Source organism: Chondrus crispus, genomic scaffold (assembly GCF_000350225.1).
Source record: "Chondrus crispus Stackhouse genomic scaffold, scaffold_261, whole genome shotgun sequence".
Lineage (NCBI taxonomy): Eukaryota > Rhodophyta > Florideophyceae > Gigartinales > Gigartinaceae > Chondrus > Chondrus crispus.
Window position 1 is genome coordinate 11,979 of NW_005179137.1, and position 11,978 is coordinate 23,956.

Below are 11,978 nucleotides of genomic sequence, written 5' to 3' on the forward strand. Positions count from 1 at the left end.
CGGGAGCCGGCCCGAATCTAATCCACCTACGCTGTGTGGCAGAACCGTGGCGCGCTGCCATCCAGTCCGCGCGGAGCCCGCCGCTCATCGACGCTTCGAGTAGGTCGATGAAGGCCCTCGGCGAGCTCAAGCTGTACGTCCGGATTGGTGAGTTCGTCGCGCGCGTGCCGTTCTTGGTCGTCACCAACCTCGCGGTGGACTGTATCCTCGGAACCACGTTCCTGGATCGCCACGTGAAGGCGATCCTGCCACCGCAGAGGAAGGTGCTGTTCCATCATGCGCCGTCCGTAGCGCTGACGGGAGTCACACCCTCGAGGCAAGACCGCAAGATGGCCTCGAGGGGACCGTCGCAGCAGCTCCCGCAGGAGGAAAATTCGGCCGACCGGAAGCGCGCGCAGTTCCCGACGAACGGACCGTCACGGAAAATTCGCGTGGTCAAGGCGGTGACGATACCCCCGATGACCCAAGCGATGGTACGCGTCGCAACACCGGTTGGGGGGCTTTGCTTCCCGCAAAACCACCCCAAAACGGCGCATAAGAAGTTATGCCTGATGGCCCAGGGGGTCATGGACCTCTTCCCGGGCGAGCCGTTTACGGTGCTCGCTAGCAACTTCGGAAACCGCGCGGTCCACGTCCCCAAGCATACCGTTGTCGGTCTCGCGTTGCCATCCCCCACACACATCCTGACACTTGGCGTGTCGGCCCCCGGAGAGGACGACGCTAAGGAAGGGGGAGGGAACAAAAATAATTCCTCGACCGCTACGGAGGAACAGGCGCGACGCGAACAACCAGTGACGGACGATGGCAGAAGAAAATCCACGACTGCTACGGGAGGAGCCGCGCGACGCAAAGAACCAGAAACGGACGACGCCCACAGTGGCAATCCCGCTAACGCGGATGAGCGGACCGACACGGACGCGGAGAAGACCCACTCGTGGGAAGAAGACGTCCACATTGGCGCAGAAGACAGTACCGTCCGGTCGGAAATTACGGACATGCTGTCCGAGTTCAAGGACATGTGGTCCGGGCACTTGGGTAAGATCGATGCTACGAAGCATCGCATCGAGCTGAAGCCCGGTGCGAAGCCGATCTACCAAGCACCCTACCGAGCCGGACCCATCGCGCGCGAGAAGTAGAAGAAGGAGATCGACCGCATGCTGCGCGCGGGAGTCATCGAACCGACATCGGCCGAGTGGGCGAGCCCCGTGGTCTTCATCCCTAAAAAGGACGGGACCATGCAGTTCTGCGTGGACTATCGCAAGCTAAACGCCGTTACGGTTCGCGACTCCTACCCACTACCGCGCATGGGAGAATGCATCGACTCGCTCGGCAATGCCACTGTCTTTACCACGCTAGACTGTAATAGCGGGTATTGGCAGGTGGAGATCGCCGAGGAGGACCGCGATAAAACTACGTTCGCGTCGCATTCGGGCCTCTACCGCTTTCTACGCATGCCGTTCGGTCTCAAAAACGCGCCCGCGGCATTTCAACGAGCGGTCGACATCATCCTGTCCCGCGTGAAATGGGAGACCGCGCTGGTCTACCTCGATGACGTCATTGTCTACTCGCGAACCGTTACGGAACATATGGCACACGTGCGAGAGGTACTACGGCTTCTACATACCGCGGGCGTGTCGCTAAAATTGGCGAAGTGCGCGTTTTTCGACACCTCCGTAACCTATCTCGGGCACGTCATTCGTCCGGGACGGTTGGAGGTGGAGCGACGCAACGTCATCGCGATCGAGCGCGCGCGCGCGCCTACGAACCAAACGGAACTGCGATCCTTTCTCGGGATGTACAACGTTTACCGACGGTTTGTGCAAGGATTCGCGAAGATCGCCGCGCCGCTGAATAAGAAGACCGGCAAGAATCAGCCCTACGAGTTCGAGATATTAACCGATGCGGAATACGCGGCGTTTGAGGAATTGAAGCGGCGCCTCGTGTCGCCGCCAATCCTCGCGCTGCCCCGCTACGGACCGAAATATACGCTGGACACCGACGCGTGCGGACACCAAGTGGGTTGCGCCCTTCTACAGGAGCAACCCGATGGAGATACTCGACCGATCGGATATTGGAGCCGCGCGTTGACCGATGCGGAGCGCAATTATACGACTACCGAAAAGGAATGCTTGGCCGTAGTGTGGAGCATCCTCATCCTACGGCCGTACCTATACGGAAGCGCGTTCAACCTCCGCACGGATCACGAGGCCCTACGCTGGGTTCTCAATTTAGCGGACAGTTCCGGTCGGCTCGCTCGCTGGCGCCGGCGCTTGGCGGAGTACGACTACGAGGTACAGTACCGCCCAGGCGTCAAGCACCAACTCGCGGACGGCGTATCGCGCTTACGTACCGATGGAGGAGACACCGAACCGGTTGACGATGAGGTCCCGTGCTTCCCGGTCCAGTACGATGAGGGCAGCGAGGCCCTCCTGGACAATGTGCACTTGGACCCGCCGCAATACCGTCCGGACGGTTGTTACGCGCTCGCGATAACTCCCGAGGAACGCGACGCTGCGTCCATCTCGGTTGAGGAATTTCTACGCGAACAAGCGAGGAATCCTTCTGCCGCTTCGCCGCGGAAACCGTCGGGACGCCGAACTCGAAGTTCGACATCGACCGTTACAGATTTCTCGTGAGGACGTCCCGGCTGGACGGAACCCTGCAGCGCGTGGTACCGGCTCGGTTGCGCCCCCGGGTACTGTACCTAGCACACCATCCGAGGTTGGCAGGTCACCCGGGAGCGACGCGTATGTACTACACCCTTCGCAGGGAGTACTACTGGCCACACATGGCCAGCGACGCGTTTTCGACCGTACGGAATTGCACCTCGTGTGCTGCGACCCGCGGGACGCTTGTCAAGAACCAAAAGGATCTCAAGCTGGTCCCCGCGGCGGGCCCCTTGGAGTTTGTCGCGATGGACCTCCTGGGGCCCCTGCCCAAGACCGCGCACGGAAACCAACACTTGCTGGTAATTACCGACCGGTTCTCCAAGCTAACGCGCAGTATCCCGTTCCGGACCACAACCGCTTCGGTCGTCGCAAACGCGTTTTTAGACAACTGGGTCTACGTATACGGAGCGCCGCGCTACGTACTAACCGACAATGGCCCCCAGTTCGCTGCGAAATTCTTCGACGCGGTATGCGCCCTCCTGGGGGTGCCGCATTATCTCACGACAGCCTACCACCCCAGTCGAATGGGCAGACCGAACGGTTCAATCGCACGCTGTTGCAACGGCTCCGGCACTACGTGGAGGAGCACCAGCGGGATTGGGACGACTACGTGCAGCCTCTGACCATCGCGTACAATACGCAGGTCCACCGGTCGACGGAGACGACTCCGTTCGACCTGGTGTTAACGCGGCCACCGTCCGGTTTAATCCTCCTCGGTACTGTGCCGCAGGACGCGGGGACCCATCGAGAGGACCCGCGGACCCCGGTGCAGTACAAGCGCGCCACGCTGCGCAAGCTACGCGACGCTCTCGACAGCGCTCGGACGAAATTATCCGCATCGCAAAAGCGGTACAAGGACGATTTTGACAAGAAGGTCCGCTTCCGTCCGGTCGTCGTGGCGGGCGATTTTGTCTACGTTGATCGCCCGCCCCGTCCGTTCACAAGCGTTGAGCGACGCACGCGTGCGCAAGGTACGGCCGGAACGGACGAGCTCTCTGTCAAACTTCTACCAAAGACAGAGGGGCCGTTCCGCGTGCGCTCCGCTACGGACACCACGGTCCTCATCGAGCAGGACGGTGTGGAGAACCGCGTGAGCATCGACCGCGTCACGAAGATGCCGCGCGGGCCGGGGGACACTTTCACCTCGGCCATTCCATCCGCATCGGACGCACAAGCCACAACGCCCGGCGCGGAATACGTCGTTGACCGCATCGTCGGACACCGTATGACCCGCGGCGGCATCGAGTACAAGGTTCGCTGGTACGGGTACGCCGCTTCCGACGATATCTACGAGCCCTCCGAGGGGCTCCCGCAACCTTTCATCGACTGATATTGGCGTACGCGCCAAGGATGGACAAGCGCGCTCGCGTAGCGCTCCTTCCGGCCTCGCATGGCCGAACCGTCAGGACGACCTCGCTCGCGCGCGTCGTGCACTGCCGCCATCACGCGCCAAAAGGAAAAGGCAAGGAACACCGCTAATCGGCTCTGTTTACTGTGGGCGAAGCCCCTAATGGGCTACGCGAAAGGGGGCGACCAACGGGTCGGGGCTCAAGAACCACGCGTGCGCTTAGCCGGCGGAGCCGCCGCGGCATCTTCGGGCGCGGGGCGCGAGGCCCCGACCGTAGCGGCAGGCATCGGCGGCGCCGCGAGACGTTGGCTGACGACCGCGAGGATGTCCTGCACGCGGCGGAGCTTCTCGTGATGCTCGACGAGCTCACGCTCCGCCGCGGTGGAGGCCGCTCGGAGCGCCGCGACGGTCGTCTTCAACTGCTTGACTTGGTGCATCCACTCGCGCGCCTGCAGTAGCGCCTGCTCAACCGACGAAGGAACTGTTGTCCCTCGAAGGAGCAAGCGTACTGCAGGGCAGTGAACGCGGCCTCCTCACGGAGGCGCTCCGGGGAAGACCGGCCGGACGGTTGCGGAGCGGAAGGAGGTGGCATCGGAGCGGGACGATGATCGCCTTCTGTACCGGTCACCACGCTGATGTGCGGGGGGCTTGAGGTGGGGGCCGAAATTCCCTCGACACCGGGGGGTTCTCTTAAGTCGCGTCGCTCTGGTACAAACCCCTTCGGTGAGTCGCTCTGGATCGAGGCCACGCGAGCGGATCCGCCGCGGGCCGGTACCGCGGTCTCGACGACGCTTCTCACTGCACCGGTTCCAGCATCGCGCGCCGGCGCGACATCGGCATCGGCGAGCAATCCGCCCGTGTCACCTGCGTCGACTGTGTCGACCGCGCCGTCCACGTCGACCGCGACGGTCGCGTCCGCTGGACCAGGGGCCGCGGTGCCACCATCGGCACCGGTCTCGGCCTCGGCTCCGGAGGGCATCGGTAAGGTGCACCGCTGGTTCCAGCTGAACCACACGAAGTCCGGTCGGCCGCTCCAATCCATACCCTCGGTGAAGGCCAACAGCTGCGTCGCGTACGTCGCGTCAAATGCCGTACCCTCGAGGATCTCCGCGATACTGACCGAGCGGATTAAATCGATGAGCCCCGCCGAGAGGCGGAAGAGCACGCCGCGCTCACCGAACGGTTCCTCGCGCCGTGCGATCAGCCGCGGGTAGGGACACTTCGTGAAGAACGGCAGTCCTTCGCGAGCGGCGTGTAAGAAGCACAGGAAGGCCAAGACCGACCATTCGGAAAGCACGATCGCGTGCACCAAGACGCGCGTTCGCTCCGTTTCCGCGGATTCCGATCGGCCGAGCGGCAACTAATGCGCTGCCACGTACGCCATGACGCTCGGCGTCGGTACGCACAGGTACTCCGGCGCCTCGAACGTCGGCCAGTTCGTCGGGAGCGTGGGGTACAGGCCGCGCCGCGCTGCGCTGGGCACCGAGAAAAACTCGGTGCTGTGCCACATGTGGAAGAAATCGTCCACCCGGCGCCAGCGCAGCCGACTCTCGCGCGCTGCGTCCCCACCGCGCTTGGTCCGTAACGCTGTCCCAGCTGTCGAAAGGCCGCGGAAAGGCCACCAAGCCGACGTCGGGCGCGAGGCCCTCGTAGCGGCGATACCGACCGAAGAGGTTCAGCAGCGAGGCGTGGTACTTTTCCTCGCCCTCGCAGCGGACATAGAGCAAGTCACTGCCCGCCGCGGCCGGCGTCCGACACGGAGCGTGACGCCATCGCGCCTTCCACGCGCCGACGCGGTTCTCTGGCGCCACGGCACCGCGTCCGGACGGAGTTTTGATCGCGCGCACCATCGGAATGGCCGCGAACCTCGCCGCGTCCAGCAAGTTCCGCTGGACGTATTCCTCGACCGCAATCGGAGGCTTGCGGCCCGCGGCGCGTCGGTGTGCGCGCCGCCGGCGGTGGTACATCGAGGACCCGGGCAACAGTGACCGTACGGAGTCGACGCCGCTGCGCAGCCAGGCCGGGGTACTCGGGGCGGTGAATACCCGCCCCAGCGACGTTGTCGCCCCCCGTCCGGCCGGCGCAAGCGCTACGCTACTCGACGCCGCCGGCGCCGCGTACGGCGCCTCGGAAGCGGCCCTTGTGAGCGCCGTGCCCGCAGCGGGCAGCGGCGACATGGGAGGCGGCGGCAGCTCCACGGGGAGCCCCGGATCCGCCTCAACCGTTCTTGGAGCCGCGCCCGCGAGGGGCAGCGGCGAGGACTGTGTTTCTTGGGCGCCCAGCGGTGGTGAACCGACCGGTACGGGCGAATCAATTGGCGCTTGCGCGGGCCCCGCCACTCCAGTGGACGGTTGCAGGTCGTCGCGAAGGCGTCGCTGCGGTTGGAAGGTGGGACCGACCAGCGCCACCGCCGGAGCCCGAGGCGGGCTCAACCGCTGACTGTACGCGCGCCCGGAAGAGGTGTCGCGATGACCGTCCATCGGTTGGTTGAAGAGCTGCTGTAGGGGGATGTCGTCGTCGCTGTCGGAGGAGGTTTCTGAGTTCGCAAGGGGGTGTTGGGGAAGAATTGGGGAGTCAGTGTGGATCGCGTGGGCGGAATCAGAAGACGCCCTCTCCGAATCGGATGAACCCGCGGCGTTATATACCGCCAGCTCGCTGACGAGCGAGGGGGCATGATCGTACGCACTGAGGGGTCTCTGTCCCCGCATCGCGCGCGATAGAAGGAAACGTCCCGAACGGAACCGCGTGGTCGAGTAGAGGGTCGCTACGGGGACGTAGCGAAAGCTAAGGGGAGAGGTCTGTAGTATAATGACCGTCGCGAGCGCGCGGAGGTCACCGGACGGTCGTGTACGGTATACATGTGGGCGGTTGTGCCTACGTGTAGCGACCTCGCGCGCGTGCCGAGCGGTCGTAATCTGGCGTACGTGTACAGTAGTGCACGTGTCGGCCAAGCGGTAGTCTGCTAGTATTACGCGTGTACGCTAACACACGTGGCATCCGTGCGGTAGTCTGTAAGCAGCGCGTGTGCACAGTAGTACACACGTGTAGCTGCAGCGTCCGCGCGGTAATTAGGAATTGAGGCGCTAGTTTTTTAATGGCGTACAGTACCTGGTACGCACTAGGCGGCAGGTACTGTATACTGGGACAGGTGTCCGAGGCGTCCCTGTGAGGGGTTAAGACCTGACACCCGTCCCCACCAGTAAACTGGGGCAAGCTCGCCCCCGTCCCTTTCGCTCCTATATACGTCCGTTTCGGTTGTCTATCGCGCACGCTGGCTTCTAACCTGTTACCGGTCGCTCCCGTTCGCGCACCACGGGGAGACTGCGCGTAACCGGCCAGTGAGCCACTCCCTTTTCGCGAGCTCGTCCGATCAGTTCAATTAGCGTGTCGCGTCCGCGCCGCGTGCTCCCTCGCTATAGCCTCCGCCTCTCACCCAACACAGGGCGGAGAGGAGTTATCCCACAATTGTGGGCGGACATCGCTGCGCTAAGAGCCAAGTAGTGTTATACGCAACGCTTCAAGGCGTAGTATCGAGGAACTTATCAAGTCTTGTTTTGACACCACGGATCAATTCGGCCACTTCAGAAGCTTCGGGTCTATTGTACTGGCGATGTGGTCACGACTTGGCCTGCGGTCGCCATGAATGACCATCTGGTACGTGGGTGGAGTGTTGTCGTGAGGAGATTGAGCCCATTCTCGCATACACAGAAATGCCTGTACGTAGGGGCTGCATTCTTTCAGCATTTGTGTCAGTTGCATCATAAATGCCTCTTCCAGTCGTCGAGAGGGTCCAAGCTTTTTGCGCGTCTTGGTAGCGCAGTCAGTGTCAGGAAGGTAAACGGAAGCACAGGAAGGCGCCCGCCCCTCGGATGGCGTCATGGGGCCCATGTCACGGTATATATCGCCCTTAATCGCCATTGTGTGTTAAACTGAAGCATTACAGCTGAAACATTACAGTAATGGTATATATCGCCCTTAATCGCCACTGTGTGGTTAAAATTGAAAGGACTGGGCCCTCTGTTCACGCATTTGGCGACTACGGACGGCATAGACAGCGCTGAATTGTATGCTCGAATTCTCTTGCGGAAGCGGCAGTGACAGCTTGCCCTTCCTACAGCATGTGGAAAACATGGGCCTTGCAGCAGAGCTGCTCACGACGCGTTGTTCGACGAAATGTAGAGCTTCGCAGTGCGAACACTCGATAAAGATCATGGCGCGAGCGCCATGTGAACGCGAGGATTCGGGTAGTGGGGGAAATAGCTGTCGAGAGGCACTTTGGACATGGCAGTCGGATCTTTGCCGCTCATTCGGAGTCGGTGTGTCTTGTCCATCCCTTGATCGTGGGGTGGAGGGACGGTGATAGACTCGCCGCCCCTCACTAATAGGAGTGCATTCCTCCGCTGTAGCGCCTCGTGTCGCAATGCGATCTGGTTCGCGCGGTGCGTCTCGAAGGGGGGTTGTTGCGTCATCTCTTGTCTGTTGCATTGAGACACGAGAGGCCTCCATTCGAGATATTCGGTCAGGAGTGCTCTCAGCGTGTCGCCTTCGTTGCATAGATGCACGATTCGAGGCTCTGGAATGTTCCGTTTCTGCTTGGCGCTCTGGAGACTCTCTGGGATCCTCTGTCCGTGTTTGACGGGCTTTGCGCGCCCTGGCTGTCTCCTTGTTTTGACGGAGACGCTCTTCGCGCTGCTCAGGAGTCTCTGCTGCTCTTAGTGCTGCAGTAAATTCCCGGTCGGTTTGGCAACGCGATTGAGTCTGAGGTTCTGTTTGTTGTCCCTTCCGGGTTCTCACACGGGCTCAGCCAGTCTGACGACGTGCTTGAGCGTCAGATTCAGACTCTTGCGCTCTTCTTGTCCTTGCACGCCCGTTTCTTTGCTGCTGTCTTACTTCTGCTCCGTCTTCATCCGCTGGTCTCGCCATTTCTGTTTTGCTCAGCGCGCTAGTGCTATCACTGTAAGTGCAGCTAGGGTTGACGCAAGTGCGAGGGGTCCTTTGTAGATAGCTATGAGTCATATAATGCAGTACTCAAAGGGCTAAACGCCACTTCAACCAGATAGGTCGTCCGCGAGAGCATTTTCCAAAAGAGTAACAATAGGGCCTTTATCGACTTGTGCTATCCCGTGATGGATTGGAGCTTCCTCTTGTGTTTTATGCGAGCTAGATGTCGCCTGAAGTCGTTTACAGTCGCAACCGTGCATGCACACACCTCTCAGCGGTATGTGCGGCCCGCTTGATTCACTTGAGCCACGTGCCCCTCGGTATGCGCATGCCCGTCCCACAGTACCGCGCACGTGCAATGAAAGGCGCAGGTGTTACACGTGTATACTGTCACACTCCGCAACCCAGAACTGACAGCTGGCAACGCCCGCGCCCGCGGTCGCTCGATCGCACGTGGCACACGTAGCCCACGAAAGGTAGGAATGATACGAGGGGGTAAACTGGTAAAACGGGGGACAGGGGCGTGGGGTACACGTGGTGTGTGTGCGGGCGCAGGGTCCTGTGGGAGACGTGGCACACGTAGGAGCGGGGCACGCGGTACACGCGGAGCGGGATCGGGGCACTTTGAGGGACGTAGACACGTGGGGCTGGCGAGCACGGCGGAGGAGGTGTACGGACAGTAACACGTGTAGGCGCTGGCTGGGAATCGCTAAAACCAAGGCCGATCGGGGTCGCAGCACGGCGCGCTGGGCGCAATTATTGTCGTTCTTCCTCGGTAGACACTGAGTACGAATGGCACCCACCGTGTAATGTCATTAAGTGTTCGGGTGCGCTCTAAAACCGCGGGCGACAAGCTGATCGGAGCATAAAGGACAGTTATTAACTTTCTGATTGCGCGTAGACGGTATGCGCCGGGTGGGAGAGAACGCCAAGCGGATCGGGCTGTATTTCTACTGTATTGTGGTGCCACATTCTTACTGTACTGTGCGTCGCCTTCAAATTTACATTTTTGTGTGCTGTAGTGGCAGCCTGGCCTGTGACCAGGCCGCGCCCGTGGCTGCCACTTGTCACTGCAGCGCCCCCGTGCGCCAATGGAAACACGCGCGAGAGCGCACAAAGACAGACACGCAGACACACTGACAGACACTGAAATTAGTATGGGCGTACAAGTGGGCTCCGTGGGCGCTTCGCGCGCCGAGCCAAGTCCCCGTCAAAGAACAATACACCGCTCGATTCGCATGACCACCTCCAGCCGTTTCTCGGCGCTTTCGACGGCGTCCTCGTCCGCCACATGCTCGTCCACGTGATGGCTCACGCCGCTCTTGGAGCTGACGAACACCATGCCCACCTCCGGCACTTGCACCATCACCTGGCTGTCATGCCCGGCCCCCCTCGTCACCGCCTCGCCGCCAACTGCTGCGCGCACGGCCTGCCGAACCCACCCGTCTATGCGCACGGCCTCGACCTCGTGCATCTCCTCCCACTCCACGCACACGCCGCACGCGCGCCCGGCGCGCTCGGACGCGACCCGCAAGAGCCGCACAGCGCCTGCACGTCCAGGCTCATGCGTGCCCACCGGGCAATCACGTTGGCGCTCCCGCCCGCGCCCTCCACCCGGCCGACCGTCGCCACCACCCCGCCGCCTCCACCGCCACCACTACCGTCTCCGCCCCAGCCAGCGCGTCGCGCCGCACAACCATCAGCACCGTCCCGGCCTGCCCCTGCCGCACGCGCAGCGTCACCTACGCTCGCGTCTGCACCGCAATCGCGTCCACGGCCGCGGCACCCCGCCAGCACCCCCCAGCGCCGGCCCCTGCCAGATGGGCACCTCGACAAACCCTAACAGCGCCTCGGCCCGCGCACCCCGCACGCGCCCCACCACCTCATCCCGCCGCCTCGAACACCGCGGCGTGCCGCGCCGATACCGCTGCGATCTCACTGTCCGTCACCAGCGGTCCGTCACCACCCCCGCTGCTGCCTTGGCCCAGCGGTTCGTCAAGCCGAACGCGATGTTCCCCTCCTCGTCGTTGAACGTGAACACCGACAAGTCCAACAGCAGCGCACGCGCCCCGCCACGCTGCTGCGCGAGCATCTCCGCTACGCCGACCAGCAAGCCGTACGCCCCGTCCCACACGCCCCCGCCGCCCACCGTGTCGAAGTGCAATCCCAACTCTAGCGCTGCACGCAGCGAGACCCCTCATTGCAGACGCCCCACCACGGTGTCTGCCCTGTCCACGCGCGCGGCGAGCCCGGCAGACGCCTCACCACGTTGCACGCCCCGTCCATGCGCGCGGCGAGCCCGGACGCCCGCATGTACAACAGGAGTTTGTCGCGCGCGAGGGCGCCGGACGCAGAGAGGAAGGGGAGGTTCACGCACTGCGAGGCGGGAAAGATGGCCACCGAGATCGCTCTGAGCTCGGATTCCCAGGGCCTAACACTATCACCCGGCGCAGGCTCCCGGCCCCTACCAGCCCGCGCGCATTTTCCTGCCCCGCTGGCTGCGATACTTCCCGGCCTCACAGCGACCGCCTTCGGCGTTCCTCACCCCTGCGCCGAGCGCCGCCGCTCGGCGCCACCCCTTCCCCGCAGGCGGGGTCCCGCCCCTGCGGCCCGAGCTCGACGCCAACCTCCCGAGCCCCCCTCCGCGGCCTTCGCCATCCCCCATTGTGGCCGCTACTTTCCACGGCGCCGGCGCGCGCGTCCCTTCGCCCCCTGCCAGTGACGCTCCCTTTCCACCCGCGGCTGCCACCTCTGAGTTCATGCAGAATTTTTAAATGCCCCGCGAAATTTTTGCCCACCCCATGGCCCCCACATGTCCCTAGTGGCGTCCTGGCCTGCGGCCAGGCCGCCCCACACGTGGCCGCTCCCGTGCGCCAATGACGGCCTGGCCGCAGGCCAGGCTGCTGTTGCGCAATACCCGTCTCGCGTAGGGGGGTGAAAGGAAGTGAGAAAAGGAAAAAATTGGATCCTGTGGTCCGGGCTGGAGGACACACGTGTGCAACGATGCGCAGGATTATTTT